This window comes from Arachis hypogaea, chromosome 16 (assembly GCF_003086295.3).
Source record: "Arachis hypogaea cultivar Tifrunner chromosome 16, arahy.Tifrunner.gnm2.J5K5, whole genome shotgun sequence".
NCBI lineage: Eukaryota > Viridiplantae > Streptophyta > Magnoliopsida > Fabales > Fabaceae > Arachis > Arachis hypogaea.
In genome coordinates, this window is record NC_092051.1 from 31937695 (window position 1) to 31955692 (window position 17998).

The 17998-nt window shown below is 38.6% G+C and overlaps 1 non-coding gene across 1 annotated transcript; it reads left to right on the top strand.

Moving 5' to 3' along the window:
• The first annotated feature begins 15805 nt into the window (after positions 1 to 15805).
• LOC112761550 (small nucleolar RNA R71) lies at positions 15806 to 15913 on the top strand. Its single transcript, XR_003181940.1, has one exon. It is a non-coding gene; the product is annotated as a small nucleolar RNA R71 (small nucleolar RNA).
• Positions 15914 to 17998: the final 2085 nt, after the last annotated feature.

Here is a 17998-nt window from a genome sequence, read left to right on the forward strand (position 1 = left end):
GAGGTTCAACCCTACCCAGCACACACACTATGAGTGTCGAACCAAGAACCTTCATTTATATAAAAAGTTTTCAACCACTAAGGTAAGATCTTCAATTTAAAATCTAACACTTTTGTTTATATAAAAGCCAAATATGTTCAATGACATATAAATACCAATTACAACTAGAAGATCTCACTAGATTATTGAATAATGCATTTTTTATGACCCGCGGGTTGAAGGCGAGTACAGTTAGGGTTGGCATGTTATAAACCCACAGATAGAGTTAGAGTTGGGTCTAAACCCTACCTTACCCTATCCATTACCACCCCTACTTGAGATTAGCATCGTACACCAAAATTGTCTTTGAGATTCAGATTGCACCAATTGCGTCCTTTACATTGTTAAAAATGTACCATATTAGTCCTTGACTTGATTTCCATCAACGGCGTGCAGATTTGGCTTGATGACATCGACCATTGGTTATATGTGTCACATCATGATTTTGCCTTATGTAATGATATGGTGATGGGTCAGTCAGTAATACGTGGCATACTAGTGTAGATTGTTGTGTCTCATGTCACAATACTATTTGTCTGCGTATCAGCTTATGCCACATGTCGCAACATTATTTGTCCAGTGTCATCTGCCATGTCATCGTTGTAGTGAACCAACTCGGTCCCTGACTTTACACTATGTGACTTATTTTAGACTCTGAAATTAGTGTCGTACACCAAATGAGTCTATTCATCGGTTTTTTTTTTATGAATTCAAAATGTTGAGATTTTAAAATTTAAATGACTAATTTCTAGGGTTATTCAAATCGAAACCAGTCCAAAAAATTATAAATTTGAACCGATCCAAATTGAAAACCGAAATAAACAGCTCAATATTGGATTTTTTGGGATTTTGGATCGACTTTTTCCAATTCGATTTGTGGTTCCATTTGTCAGAACCAAACTAAACCAAATCGCTATACATATTATATTTTAAAAAAGCATAACATAATATCTACTACTAGTCTTAGACCTAATGCTGCACAAGAAACTTTAAACCTAAAAACACTCTCTTCTGTGTCTTACCCAAAGTCTCTTTTGTCACTCTCTTCTCTCCCTCGCACACACCAGAACTGCCATCGTGCACGCTGTTGCACACGCCGTTGCATAGAATTGCCTTCACACATGCCATCGCAAACTCATATATCTCAGTCACGGCGTGTCTTCCTCGTCCTGTGAATGTAGCATCCTTGTCGTCTCGTGCACACATCTACTCATAGTAGATATCCATTTGCCGTTGCATGCACTGTAAGTAACACCCTACTACACAGAGTCTTATGCTTAAGTCATAAGACAGAGGTGATGAGGTATTAGACCTCTAAAAGTATATATATATATATATATATATATAGTTTGAAAAAGTGTTAACTGGAAACCTTTGTAGAAAAGTCAAAACAAAAGCAGTAAAACAAAAAACGTAACACTCACGAAGCGACAACGTAACGAAGTAGGATAAGAGAGTTTTAAGATACAGATAACAAGGTTCCTGATCCAGCTCGCGAAACTAGAACTGGACAGAGCATATATATATATATATATATATATATATATATATATATATATATATATATATATATACATGAGAATCCCAAAATGACCCAAAGCAGAAAGACGACAACTTGTTTCTCCGAGTCAACCTCTAAGAGGGACAAACATAAAAATACAAGGTGGAGAATCTACATACATATATAAATATAAACAAAATACGTCCTAGAGCCCCAAGAGTTCTTCGCTTCATCCGAGTCTCCAGAATACAGAGTGGTGCTTCTCAACCTGTATTTGAAAAACAACAATATTGTATGGGATCCGATTTTCAGTATGGTTAAGGTGCCCACGTATATAATAAATAAGGTTCTGAGAAAGCCAGAGGCAATCCTAGAATCCCGACATTCAGATTATAAATATTAAAGACTTAAGATGGAAACCATAAATAGGGATAGTTATCTAAGGTTCTTAAGGTTCTAACTTAATCCTAACTTATTCCCTCAAATTACAATCCACTTGCTGTCTCACAAAACTCTAACTCTACAATTCACCTTTTACGTACTCCAACCCTCCAAACTCACTAGTGCACAGACGAACAAAGCAAATACAAGTAGAATACAGATACAACAAACAGAACATATAGCAGTTAAGCATGAAATAACAAGTAGGCAATCTCAAGAAAGCAAACCAAGGCAAATAGACAAATGCATATGATGTATCTTTTCCACTGGCCGTGAGCTCACGTGTCGGTTACTCTGCCAGAACCCGACACACTCCGTAGCTAATACAGATATCATCTCTCTGACATGCCTCCACACTCTTGGGATATAGGGCCCGTCACACTCTCGGGATATAGTGCTCGTCAAATTTTCTGGGACAAAGTGCTCTCACACTCTTGGGATATAGCGCCCGCCATGCCACGCTCTTTAGATATAGTATCTGTCACACTCATGGGATAGAGTGTCCAACACACTTCCCAAGGTAAGGTGTTCCCACACTCTTGGGATATAACGCCCGCCATGCCACGCTCTTGGGATATAGTGCCCAACACACCTTACGACAGAGAGAAACTCATACATTCTTATCATCAACAAATCTCTATCAGGCCTCAATTACCACATTCATTCATAATCATTCATAATCATTTCACAACCATTCAACAAAGCTATGTCATCACATATACTTCATGTATTCACATTTTCCAAATATAAACCATCACTTCCAACCTTACTTCACTCCCAACATTCCTCCTCTTCCCTAGATTCATCTCATTACTAGGCCTACTACTAAGATCTAGGGTTAAAAGAGTGAAAATAGAGGTTTAGAGGTTTAAAATTAGGCTTTAAAATAAGAATTTCATATTTGCTGAAACAGGGGCTACGCGTACGCGTGGGTGTGCAGTTTAGCTCCTTTTGCATACTCATAACTCTGTCCGCCTACGCATGTATGCTGAACAGAAATGACCCTTCGCGAATGAGGGGTATGTGTACGCATGCAGTGCAGAACAGTCATAAGTGGTTAAGTGTGCATAATTTCAGCTTTACATACCAAACTTCCGACGCGTATAATTTTCTTGTTTTAAAACATTTTTCATTTGTTCTTTGAACGGCGTAAACCTCATGGACCAAATTTTCATATGAAATAAGTTTGAAACAATTTGGGGGTCTGGAAGCTGAGTTATGACTTGCCGAAGTTCGGCCAAAAATCAATTTTACACAAAATCCCTCAAACCTTTATTTCACCAAGTTTCTTTCAAAAATTAATAATTCACACTCCAATTTCAGCACTAATTGTGTACAAAACAGTCTCACACCTATTTCATCTCTTCCATCACATGAAAATACCCAATTCTTAATATTTTCATCATATACAATTTCACAAACCAATGCAACACAATTCACAAGTCATCCTACTATCATTATCATCATTTAGTATCCTCATCAATTATCACAAATAACATATTTTCATAGACAACTTAATATTCAATACCTCATAATCCACTTAACCAATTTCCTAACACCAATTTAACAATTATCCTCAACACATCCCAATCAACAATTTAATTCAATAACTAACAATCACTTCAACTTATCCTATGGGTCAACCAGCCTAAGTTTTCATGGCACATTACATATTATATATGAGAAACTAAAACCATACTTTAGTCGGTTTCTCCCTAAGCTCAAAAACACCAAAATTCAAGCTTCAAGATTCCCAATTAACACCAATGATTCCAACCACCAAGAGTTTATTCCAAGAGCTCCAATTCACCAATTCAAACTCTAATTTAACATAATTTCAATCTACTTCATATAATTCACTAAATTAGCACTAGGGTATACAAAATTGGACAAACCACAAGGGTTTAGAGTTTTCTTACCTTACCTATTAATGATTGGAGTATAATCCAACAATTATCAAATGTTAGATTGTACCTAAACCACCAAAATCATCAAAATCACTCAAAACTCAAACTAATTTCATGGAGAAAGGGGGCACAGAGAACTGGGTGCAAATTATAGAGATACTTACCACTTTATTTGGATAGAATTGAAGAGGACTCTGAGATGAACGCATGGCCATAAATGACTCGTCATCCCTGGAGCTCCGGTTTGAAAGTTACAAGGATTTAAATGGAGGTTAGGGTTTGTTTCTATTTCTCTCCCCTTCCTTGAATGTCTTCAATGTTCTTCAAATGAAAAAAGAAGAAGATGAGTTGAAGCTCATTTATATTAAGGGTTTGGGTTGGGCCTTGGACCCAATACGGGCTCAATTCGCCCGGTTCGGCCCAATCTTGGGCCAAATTCTTTAAAATTAGTGTCAAAATTCTTATTTTAATTAGCTCTATATCATTAAACTATAAAATTTTATTTTCTAATTTCTTGGATTAATAACTAATTTATTCGCTAATTATTTGCTAATATCTCGGGTTTTACATCCTACCCCATAACAGAAATTTTTACCCTCGAAAATTCGCTCTCAAATCTACATATACGCTCTTTCAATACCAACCAACCTCACACCCACTTTCTACCATTATCCAATATCAATTCAAACACAAATTCACATTCTTCACTCTCATTTACAAGATTATAAACTCAATCAAATTCAAGCCTAAACTATACCTGTTTGTTTCATTCTTAGTTTCGTCTAGCTCTTTCTCAATGATTGCAACTTCCTTACCCTGCAAGAGTTCCATCTAAGTTAAATTAGTCTCAAATCCTTCTTAGTTATCTCAAACACTAATCAATTCTCTAATCTCTTAGTCTAATTCAATCTGTTATAACCTAAATCACACACACTTTTCACTCCTCAATCCTACGCCGAGTCCGTAAGACACCCTCATATCCTAAAACTCTTTCCTCACGTCGCTACGGTTCTAGATCTACCAAAATCATTGCGCTTCCGCAGCGCCACTCTGATTCTAAACCATTAAGAACTTAATCACTCATTTACTTTGTCAGAACACTCCTTGAATCTCTTTATCTCTCTGGTGCGTGGCAGAAGTTAGGCCAATTAAGAGATTATAATATAATAGAATAGCATTGCAAGTATAGCTCCTAACCAGCTAAAATCCACCTCACCAATTTAGAAGAGTGTCACAAAAATTTAGAATAGAAAAATACTGGGAGTATGAATCCCAGGTCGTCTCCCAACGAGTTGCGAGAAAGGATGCTAATTTATTAATTAGGAATTTTCCGAGAGAGTTTGAGTTTGGTTGATAAGCAATTAAATAATTGTAAATTAAAGTAATAAAAACTAAGAATGATTATTAATATTCTAGATAAAAAGCCTTGACTGGGGGAATGATTAATTGGAAGTTCTATCCTTGTTGAGATCTTCTTAAGTGTAGTATTAAAAAGGTTGTTGTTTTCACTTAGTTAACCCTTACTAAATAAAGGAAAGTCAAGTAATTGAGCTAACTCTTATTCGCAAATTCTAGTCCTCTCCCTTGGGAAGGTCTAGCGTTAGTAAATACAGAACTAGCCAACAACTTCCAATTTAAACAGCACTTAAGCCTTCCAACTCAAGTGTCTCCTTTTAATCAATCCCATGTCAAGTATGGAATCTACTCCATTGACATGAATATAACGCTCATAAAAATATAAGAAAACATGATGAATTAAATAAAATAGGGATTCAAAATTAATTAAAAATAAAAGTAATTCTCTGTATTAACAATTCATGAAAATAATCCAATTACTACTCTAAGCAATAATTTAAGAATATGGAATAAATAAAAGAGTAAGTAAGGAAACAAACTAGAATAGTATCTTCAATGGAGGTAATGACTCTTCAATATCCAAAAACATAAAACAATGAATGTAAAGTGAACCTAGAGGGAAAGTAATCCTCTCTAAATTTAGATCTAAAAACTTAAAAACTATCCTAATGTATCTAAAACTGTATGTCTATTGTGTCTAAGATGTGTTAACTGTTGTGTTGAGTCTCTGCATGTTCTCTGGCTTTATTCTATGTTTCTGGGCAAAAAACTGGGTCAAAATGCGGCTCAAAATCGCCCCCAGCGTTTTCTGTTAATTCTGAAGATCGCGCAGGTCACGCGTACGCGTCAGTCACGCGTACGCGTCAGTCACGCGTACGCGTCAGTCACGCGTTCGCGTCAGTCACGCGTTCGCATCATTCAGCAATTTTTCTTGTCAAGCATACGCGTCGTCCGCGCATTCGCATCATTCGTGCAGACTCCAATCCACACGTACGCGTCGGGCACGCGCACGCATCGCTGCAATTTTCTCCATTCCGCGCGCTCGCGTGAGCCATGCGCGCGCGTCGGTGTTTGCTGGTCATCTCCTTAGTTTCTTGTGTTCCTTCCATTTTTGCAAGCTTCCTCTCCATTCTCTAAGCCATTCCTGCCCTATAAGGCCTGAAATACTTAACACACGGATCACGACATCGAATGGTATAAAGGAGAATATACTAATTAAAGGTCTCTAGGAAGCAAGTTTTCAACCATAAAATAATACTAGGAAGGAAAGTGTAAAATCATGCAATTAGTATGAATAAGTGGGTGAAAACTTGATGAAACCACTTAATTAAACACAAGATAAACCATAAAATAGTGGTTTATCAACCTCCCCACACTTAACATTAGCATGTCCTCATGCTTAGCTTAAGAGATAAATAAAATGAGTAGGGAAAAGTAAGACTCATGCAATGCAATGCAACCTATGAATGCAACTATATGATAAAATAATTTTGTCTACTTAGTTAAAAATAAAATAAATAAGTTCTTCAAAATCAAATTTTACTAATTCAAATTATACAGTAAAAACAAGTAAACTCATAGGAAGACAACTCATGAAAGCAGGGAACATAGAATTAAGCATTGAACCCTTACTGATGGTGTATATGCACTCTAGTCACTCTAGTGTATAGGGTAATCACTCTATTCTTCTCTAATCATGCTTTCTAAACCCTGTTCTTCACCTAACCAATCAACAAGTATTTAATACACCAATCAAACATCATGAGGTCTTTTCAAGGTTGTAATGGGGCCAAGGTAAAGGTGAGGGTATATATATGGCTAAGTGAGCTATAAATTGAATCCTTGATTATCCTAAGCTATCACCTAACATACATACTCTTATTTTCTTCTTAAATCATCCTTAACTACCCAAAAATTCTCCTACTTTTGTTTTACATACTCATGCATCAACTTTTCTCTTAACTTGTATCACATATGTATTGATTTTTTTATTAGACTTAACTTAGCATTGGGGTAATTTTGTCCCCTTATTCATTTATCTAATTACTTATTTATTTGAATATTTTTTTAAGGTAAAGGTAAAAATAAATATGGCTTATCAATGCACATAGATTTATAAATTTTTTTTTCAGTTTCACATGAGTAGGTACCCAAATTCCCAACATTTTATCATGACACATTCTCTTATTAACCAATGTTCCCACAGTTTCCCACACTTAATTGATACACACTTTCTATCTTAAGCTAACCAAAGATTCAATTTGGGGTATTACTTGTTTTTCCGCTTAAGGCTAGTAATGTGGTAAAATATAGAACAAATGGGATTAAAAGGCTCAAAGTGGCTAATAAAGGTAATTGGAAGGGTAGGCTAATTGGGGTAAGTGAGTTAATAAAATAATGGCCTCAATCATATGCATGCATATAACACATTAAATATTAGACATATAGGATGGAACAAAATATAGATTACAATCATAGAGAAGTAAACACACAAGAATAAAATATTTATGGTCAAATATTGTAACCATTTCATTAAGCTCAAGTCTCACAGGTTGTGTGTTCTAGCTTTTAACTATGTTCCAAATACAACTTCCAAACAAGTTTAACACAAGAGTTTTGATTTAAATAAGTAAAATTTTTCAAAAATAGGGTCTTAAAAAGAAACTTATTATTTTCTAACCAATTAGAACATGCATGCAAATAACCTATTACTATGCAATTTATCCTATCCTAAACAAAGAAAAATAAATAAATATCCTATTCTATTGGTGTTGAGAAAGAGAAATTACCTCCGGAAGTCAAGTACTGACCGACCTCCCTACACTTAAAGCTTGGCTCCGTCCTCGGTGCCATCAGTCAGGAACAAAGGGGGGCTGGTAGCAGCATCTCCACAATCGGGACCGTCATGGCTCCCTGTGCTGGTAAATGAAGTGGAGTCCGGGGTGTCTGGGTCTTCTTTAGGTGGGTGGTGACCAACAAGCAGCTCCTTGAGGTATGTAAATCGACGCTTGTTACGGCGCTCTCTTTGCTTTCCTTTTCGGTCAAGCCGGTCTAGCCTCTCAATTATCTGATGGAGTAGTTGGTTTGTTGAGGGTACTTGTGATGTGGAAGGAGAATGAATGTCTTCGGCCGGGTCTGCAGGTCGACTAGTAGTGGCTGCTGAAGGTCTGATATATTTCCTGTTAGGGACTATCTGATCATCCCGTGGAATCATGGTCTTGGTGTCTCCAGCTCTGTAGGAGACTCCAGCTGCTGAGACTAGATCTAAAACCAAGGCAGGAAAAGGTAGGTTGCTCGCAATCTGTACGTGTCCCATAGCAAGCCGAATGTGTCTTGGTAAATTGAGGTGCTAGTCTGTAAGGATACACCAGAATAGAACAGCCATGTCTGCAGTGAAGGAGGACCCGTGAGTGCTCGGAAAGACGTAATGGGACATAATCTGTGCCCATACTCGAGCCTCCAAAGTGAGTGCTGAAGCCAACATGCTCTTAGGTCGAGATCGATGGTATCCATAGATCCATCTGCTGCCAGGTTGTGCTATAACTCTGAGAACGACGTCCCAGTCAAATTGGTATTTCTGGCGTTTGAATGAGGTTTCTTGGAATGCGTCTAATCCTTCTGGTGCAGGGGGAAGATCTAAAGCTCGTTGAATGGCCTCTTCAGTTATGGGAACTTGCTTCTGATGGACATAGACAGACTGCATGGTTGGCATGTGAAAATTGGAGTAGAATTCAACTACCCATGATAGGTTAATCTGCCGTGGCTGTCTCCGTAGGAATCCCCATTGTCTTCGCTCAATACAGGGCTCAAAAAATTCAATAATATTGGTCGGGAGGATGAGTAGATACTCATTGTTATAGTTTCTCTCAGGCAGGATGGGGAACATCTGCTCACAGTAGCGGTTAGTGAACCGCGCAGTGTCCTTTGCTGGGAAAGCTTTCTCTTTTTCATCGACTTTGATGATCCTCTTGATTCGTTTTGTTGAGGGCTTTACTGCTATTGAAGATGGCTCTGCCACTAGTGCTCTTTTTGTTCCTTTCTTTGCTGGTGGTTTGGGAGTAGCTTTCTCTTTACCCTTCTTGGTGGCCATCCTGAAAAAGGAAAATAGAAAGTAATATGTAAAGCTAAGGGTTTGAGCAAGGGAGAGGATATTATAGGTGATAATCAATGCACGGAAAAGAAGGGTGTCGTTAACACATGGTCATGACTACATGTGAAAAGTTCATCAATGGGAATATAGCAAGTGCATGTGATAACAATTAAATGCAAGATATTTATGGGCATGCCGGCAAAGACATGAGTAGCATAGATCAAGCATTAAATGTCCAATTTGATTATCAAGTTTGTTAAACTAACAACCTGTTTGTATTGACAATTATATTTAATCAATAAAATGTGAAAAGGGGTTTTGTGAAAAACAGGCATTAGAGTAGTAGAATAGTGTAATATAAAAATAATGCACAATGCCATACGGGCTTTTTCACAAACACATAGCATGCATGGTGAATATGTTATTGAAAGTATTAAATTGAACATGAAAGCAACCCTTTTAAGAAGTAATATAAATTGTCAAACAATTCTACAATAACTTACAAGCAAAATGTAAAAGGAAATAATCACCCAATTAAATTTCTAACACCAATTAAAGGAATAAAAAGAAAAGAAAAAGAAAGAAAAAGAAAATATAGATAATAAAAGTGAAAAGAAAAAGAAGAAGAAAACATAAATAAAAATAATAAAGGAAAAGTAAAAAGTAAAGAAAAAAAGAACCTTGATAATGGATGTGAAAAATAAGTGAGGAGAAAGTAAAAAATTAGAAAGAATAAAGAAGGAAGAAGGTAGAAGAAAGAAATAAGAAGGGAAAGAAAAGATTTTGATTTGGGAAAGAAAAGATATGATATCTAGCGCTTATCTGGATAAGTTGTGCGTCGCATGTGACGCGGACGCGTGGGTCACGCGATTGCGTGGTGTGTGATAAGTTCAGGTAACGCGGACGCGTGGGTCACACGATCGCGTGGCCTGATTTGTGCTATTGGCGCGAGTGTAGCCTCGCGTACGCACAACTCTCTATTTTAAATGCGTATTGCCAAAAATCTGGGTGACGCGCACGCGTGAATGGCCATATTTTGAAAAACGACGCGGCCGCGTGGGGCACACGTTCGCGTGGTAGGGCTTGTGCTTTCAGCATCATTCCAGCCCAGCTCCATCATAACTTACTGCCATATACTTCTTTACGTCGATTTTGCAGGGCCACGTGTTTGTGTGGGTGACGCGGACGTGTGGGAGGCTATTTTTCAAAATGACGCGGGCGCGTGATGGACGCGGTCGCGTGGGTATGCTTGTGCCTAAGGCACGCCTCCAGCCACGCTCTCACGTGACTCTCTGCTTCTTTTCTTCTCGTTTCGAAGGCACCTATGACGCGGACGCGTTAGCGACACTTACGCGTCACGTGCCTCTCTTTTTTTTTCTTTTTTTTTATATATGCAGTATGCAAATGCAAATGCAAGCTATATGCAGCTATATGCAGAGATTATGAGAAGAGTTATTAACAAAAATAAAAATAGAATAAAGTAAAATAAAACTAAGACTGAAACTGAACGATCATACCATGATGGGTTGTCTCCCACCTAGCACTTTGCTTTTACGTCCTTAAGTTGGACGTCTTCAGGCTCATTCTGCTTCTGTTGGTGGGTCTTCCAAGAGAAAAACCTCTAGTTCTTTGTGATCCTTCATCTTTTCACCATGATAAAGATTTAGGCGATGTCCATTGACCTTTATGAATTTGGAGCTAGAAGGATGACACAGGTGAAAAACTCCGTATGGCTCTGCCTTTTCTACTCTATAGGGACCTTCCCATCTTGATCTCAATTTACCTGGCATAAGCCTCAGTCTGGAGTTATAAAGAAAAACTAACTCCCCTGGTCAGAACTCTCTCCTTTTTATATGCTTGTCATGGACAGCCTTCATCTTCTCTTTGTATCGCCTGGAATTGTCATATGCTTCTAGGCGAAGATTTCCAATTATGCTAGTTGCAGCTTTCTTTCAGCACCATATTCTTCAAAATTCATATTGCATTCCCTTACAGCCCAGAAAGCCTTGTGTTCCACCTCCACTGGAAGGTGGCAAGCCTTTCCGTATACCAAGCGGAAGGGGCTCATCCCAATAGGTGTCTTGTATGTTGTTCTATATGCCCAGAGTGCATCTTGTAGTCTGGCACTCCAGTCTTTCCTATGAGCTTTTACTATTTTCTCTACAATGCATTTAAATTCTCTGTTAGACACTTCTGCTTGTCTATTGGTCTGGTGATGATAAGTTGTTGCTATTTTGTGAACTATCACATGCTTCTTCAGTAATCATGTTAGTCTCCTGTTACAAAAGTGAGTGCCTTGATCGCTCACGATTGCTCATGGTGATCCAAAGTGACAGATAATATGGTTTCTAACAAAGAAAACAACAGCGTTAGCGTCATCAGTACGGGTAGGAATTGCTTCCACCCATTTAGAAACATAATATACAGCTAACAGTATATAAAGGTAACCATTAGAGTTTGGAAATGGACCCATGAAGTCAATGCCCCAAACATAAAAAATTTCATAGAAAAGCATAATTTGTTGAGGCATCTCATCCCTCTTGGATATATTACGAAATCTTTGGCATGGAGAACAAGATTTACAGAATTCAACAGCATCTTTAAAAAGAGTAGGCCACCAGAATCCACTATCTAAGATTTTTCTAGCTATTCTTTGAGGGCTAAAGTGTCCTCCACTCTCAGAAGAGTGGCAGGCCTCTAAAATGGACTGGAATTCTGATTAGGGCACACACTTTCTAATTACCTGATCAGAACCACACCTCCATAAATATGGGTCATCCCATATATAATATTTAGACTCGCTTTTCAGCTTGTCCCTTTGATGTTTAGTAAAATTGGGAGGGAAAGTATGGCTAACTAGATAATTAGCTACAGGTGCATACCAAGAAACTACTTCAGATACTGCATGCAAGCTATCAAATGGGAAAGCATCATTTATAGGAGTGGAATCATCCTTAATGTGCTCAAGGCGACTCAAGTGGTCTGCCACTAAATTCTGGTTACCACTCCGATCCTTAATTTCTAAATCAAATTCTTGCAGCAGCAGTATCCAACGTATCAACCTTGGTTTGGACTCCTTTTTAGCTAATAAATATTTTAGAGCTGCATGGTCTGAGTACACTACTACCTTAGTACCAAGTAAATAGGCTCAGAATTTATCTAGAGCAAAAATAATAGCAAGAAGCTCTTTCTCAGTAGTAGTGTAATTAGACTGAGCAGCATCTGAGGTTTTAGATGCATAAGCAATTACGAAAGGATTCTCACCTTCGCGCTGAGCCAGCGTCGCTCCTACTGCATGGTTGGAGGCATCACACATAATTTCAAATTTCTGGTTCCAGTCTGGTCCTCTCATAATTGGAGCTTGAGTCAGGGCGATCTTTAGCTTATCAAACGCTTTCATGCAATCTTCACTGAATTTGAACTCAATATCTTTCTGTAGCAGTCTGGATAAGGGTAATGCTACCTTACTGAAGTCCTTAATGAATCTCATGTAAAAACCTGCATGGCCTAGGAACGAACGGACTTCCCTTACGGAGGAGGGGTAAGATAAACTAGAAATGACATCCACCTTTGCTGGATCTACTGAAATACCAGTTTTAGAGACAACATGTCCTAGAACAATTCCTTGTTTTACCATAAAATGACACTTTTCAAAATTCAATACAAGGTTTGAACTAATGCATCTGTCTAATACTCAGCTAAACTATCCAAGCAAAGGTCAAATGAATCACCATATACGCTAAAATCATCCATAAATACTTCCATACAGTTCTCAATAAGATCTGAAAAGATGCTCGTCATGCATCTTTGGAAAGTAGCAGGTGTATTACATAAGCCAAAAGGCATCCTTTTATATGCATACGTTCCAAAGGGACATGTAAAAGTGGTCTTCTCCTGATCCTCAGGAGCTATATGAATTTGAAAGTAGCCTGTATAACCATCTAAAAAGCAATAATGGGATTTACCTGACAGGCGATCAAGCATCTGATCAATAAATGGCAAGGGGTAATGATCTTTGCGAGTAGCTTGGTTGAGATGCCTATAGTCAATGAAAACCCTCCATGAATTTTGTACTCTAGTTGTCAAGAGCTCTCCATGCTCATTCTTTACTGTTGTGACTCCAGACTTCTTGGGCACCACTTGTACTAGACTGACCCATTCACTGTCTGAGATGGGGTAAATGATATCTGCTTCAAGTAGCCTGGTTACTTCTTTCTTGACAACTTCTAAGATGGTGGGATTCAATCTTCTTTGGGGTTGACGGACGGGTTTTGATTCCACTTCTAAATATATCCTGTGCTCACAAATTTGAGGGCTGATGCCTACTATATCTTCCAAGCTCCATCCAATTGCTTTCTTATGTTTTATCAACACACTAAGCAGTTGCTCCTCCTGTTGAGAAGTGAGTTCCCTTGCAATAATGACTGGAAACTTCTAATTATCCTCAAGGTAAGCATACTTGAGGTGTGGAGGAAGGGGCTTCAATTCCAATTTCTGCTCATGGCTAGGTTCTGGATCATCTGGGGATAGTGGTAAGGTTAAGGTGTTTTCATTATGTTCAGAGGGTGTCCCCACACTTGGACCTTACTCCATGTGCTTCTCTTCTAATTCTTCTTGGTGAAGTTCAGCTACAGTTTCATCGATGATGTCACACTGGAAGATAGAATGATCTTTCGGAGGGTGCTTCATAGCTTCATTTAAACTGAAACTTACCGTTCTGCCATCTATCTCAAAGAAGTAAGTTCCTGAGAATGCATCCAGCTTGAACTTTGAAATTTTCAGGAATGGTCTTCCAAGCAGGATTGATGATGGTCTTCCTGAGTCATTAGGGGCCATTTCCAGGATATAGAAGTCAATAGGAAATGTGAGCCCCTTAATGCTCACTAATACATCTTCAGCAATTCTAACTACTGTAATAATACTTTTATCTGCTAACACAAAACGAGCTGCCGTCCTTTTTAAGGGAGGGAGCCTTAGAGTATCATATATAGATAACGGCATTATACTAATACATGCTCCTAAGTCACACATGCAATCAGAAAATACTACACCTCCAATGGTACAGTTAACCATGCATGGACCTGGATCACTACATTTTTCAGGTATACCTCCCATTAAGGCAGATATAGAACTACCTAAAGGGATAGTTTCTAATTCATTAATTTTATCTTTATGTATGCATAAATCTTTCAAAAATTTTGCATATTTAGGTACTTGCTGAATGACATCAAAAAGGGGAACAGTTACCTCAACCTTTTTGAAAATTTCTACCATTTTGGGATCAAGTTCCATCTGCTTTCTGGACTTCCTTGCAAGATGTGGAAATGGGATAGGAATGGCACCACTTGCAGCTTCTGCATCCTTTGGTGATGCATTCCTTTGCTGAGTTACTTCTTCTTCAACCTTGTCTTGTACTTCCTCTTCCTCTTTAGCATCTTCCATTTCAGCATCTTCTACTTCCAATGAGTCTTCAATTGGGGCATGTTCTATTGGGTTTGGCTCCTCTTGGTTTCTCTCTTGCAGTGTGGTTCCAGACCTCAAAGTGATGGCATTGATGCCACCCTTGGGGTTAGGTAAGGGTTGAGAAGGAATTCCACTGGAGTTTAAAGGTTGGTTAGTGGAAGTAGGTAATAAATCTATCCTGGCGGCGAGAGCTTGTAAAGTGGCATTCAGACCATTTAGAGTAGAGTTTAGTGTAGTCTGTATATATTGTTGTCCTTGTGCAAGAGAATGAAGCATCTCATCATTTTATGAGGAAGTGGAATAAGTGATCTGAGGTACTTGTTGTTGGTTGTGCTGGGGTCCTTCTGATTGTCTTAGGTGAGGAGCTCTGTAAGGTTGGTTCTGATTCTGCTGTCTGTTGTTGTTATTCCACCTCTAGTTTCCATTGTTGTCTCTGCCTCCTCTATTATAGTTGTCCCTCCAACCATGGTTGGAATTATCCCTCCAACCTTGATTGGAGTTGTCCTGCCATCCTTGGTTATAGTTTCCACCTTGGTTGTGGTTGCCGCCTTGTTGATTGTATCCTTGATTCGGGCAGTCATAGAAGTTATGAGTTGCTGCCATAGTAGTGTCTTCTTGTTGGAACTACGGGAATTCATCAATATAATGACTATAATCAGCACATATGCCGCATACTCTTTGAGGTACTAACTGTTGGCATTGCTGTGGTGGGGAAGGCTGAACTTGTTGTTGTTGATTCAACTGTAATTGCTTCAGTAGGTTGGTCATTTCACATATACTTTGTGTAAAAGCAGTAGTTTCGGTACTAGAGGAAATTTCTGCAACAGTTTTTGAGTGGCTATTCCTGTGCCTGTGATTTCTGGTGGACTCAGTTAAGTCGCTGATCAGTTGCCATACTTCATCTGCGGTCTTGTACTTCTTCAGAGAACCATTACTAGCACCATCTAGTGTAGTCTTATCCCGAGCCTTCATGCCTTGAGTGAAATAGCTGATTAACACTAGCCTGTCAATCATGTGATGGAGGCATATGTCCAGAATATTTTTAAAACGCTCCCAGTACTCATAGAGAGTTTCTGATTCACCTTGAACAATGCATGTGATCTCTTTCCTTAGTCTGTCTGTAACTTCAGCTGGAAAGTATTTCTCCAAAAATTCTCTCCTGAGCGTATCCCAGTTAGTAACAGTCGTTTCAGGTTGGAAGTAGTACCACTCCCTCGCCTTTCCCTCAAGAGAAAATGGGAAGGCAGTTAACAGAATAGAAGTTTCATTCGTACCCTGATGCCTAACAGTAGAACAGGCTGTCTGAAAATCCCTAAGGTGCTTCATGGGCTCCTGAGCAGGTAAGCCATAAAACTTGGGCATCAAGTTAATTAGTGCAGTCTTCAGTTCAAAATCTGCAGTCAGAGTTGGATGATGCACTTGATACGGCTGCATTGTAAAATCTGGGGCTCCATCTTCCTGGAGAGTAATCCTCCTAGGTGCTGCCATTCTATCTGCACGTGAATTAACTGAATCAGTAGAAAATGAGCTTATTTCGCTCTCGGATGGCGGTTTAGATTCGCCCTCAGATGAGACTGGTGAATCGATAACAATCACTTCACCACCCTCAGAGGCTAACCGATGGCGATGTCGAGCTCGCCTAATATGTGAAATAGTTCTTTCAAAAAAAGCCTTGACTGGGGGAATGATTAATTCGAAGTTCTATCCTTGTTGGGATCTTCTTAAGTGTAGTATTAAAAAGGTTGTTGTTTTTACTTAGTTAATCCTTACTAAATAAAGGAAAGTCAAGTGATTGAGCTAACTCTTATTCGCAAATCCTAGTCCTCTCCCTTGGGAAGGTCTAGCGTTAGTAAATACAGAACTAGCTAACAACTTCCAATTTAAACAGCACTTAAGCCTTCCAACTCAAGTGTCTCCTTTTAATCAACCCCATGTCAAGTATGGAATCTACTCCATTGACATGAATATAACGCTCATAAAAATATAAGAAAACACGATGAATTAAATAAAATAGGGATTCAAAATTAATTAAAAATAAAAGTAATTCTCTGTATTAACAATCCATGAAAATAATCCAATTACTACTCTAAGCAATAATTTAAGAATATGGAATAAATAAAAGAGTAAGTAAGGAAACAAACTAGAATGGTATATTCAACGGAGGTAATGACTCTTCAATATCCAAAAGCATAAAACAATGAATGTAAAGTGAACCTAGAGGGAAAGTAATCCTCTCTAAATTCAGATCTAAAAACCTAAAAACTATCCTAATGTATCTAAAACTGTATGTCTATTGTGTCTAAGATGTGTTAACTGTTGTGTCGAGTCTCTGCATGTTTCCTAGCTTTATTTTGTATTTCTGGGCCGAAAACTGGGTCAAAACGCGGCCCGAAATTGCTACCAGCATTTTTTGTTAATTCTGCAGATCGCGCAGGTCTCGTGTACGCGTTAGTCACGCGTTCGCGTCATTCAGCAATTTTCCTTGTCATGCGTACGCGTCATCCACGCGTTCGCGTCATTCGTGCAGACTCTAATCCACACGTAGGCGTCAGGCATGCGCACGCGTCACTGCAATTTTCTCCATTCTGCGCTCTCGCGTGAGCCATGCGCGCACGTCGGTGTTCGCTGGTCATCTCCTTAGTTTCTTGTGTTCCTTCCATTTTTTCAAGCTTCCTCTCCATTCTCTAAGCCATTCCTGCCCTGTAAGGCCTGAAACACTTAACATATGGATCACGGCATCGAATGGTATAAAGAAGAATATACTAATTAAAGGTCTCTAGGAAGCAAGTTTTCAACCATAAAACAATACTAGGAAGGAAAGTGTAAAATCATGCAATTAGTATGAATAAGTGGGTGAAGACTTGATGAAACCACTCAATTAAACACAAGATAAACCATAAAATAGTGGTTTATCACTCTCTAACTAAACATCATCGACCTTTACTCCAGCTGCACGAGTTCTAATCCTTGGCTTCCTCCACCACCTAATCTATTACCGCCTCCCTCAAAATTCCTAAGTTATCTGCTCCATCCCTTTAGCAGCAGGTCGCACAGTAGCAACCACAAATTCAGCCGTATCACCTTACTTGCATTCACGAGACTACCTTTGGGTCATGTCCATAGCAAACAATTGATATTAAGGTGATCAGTCTTAATATCTCAAGTCTAGTGCTTAGTATTTCCAAAAGTATGATCATGAGC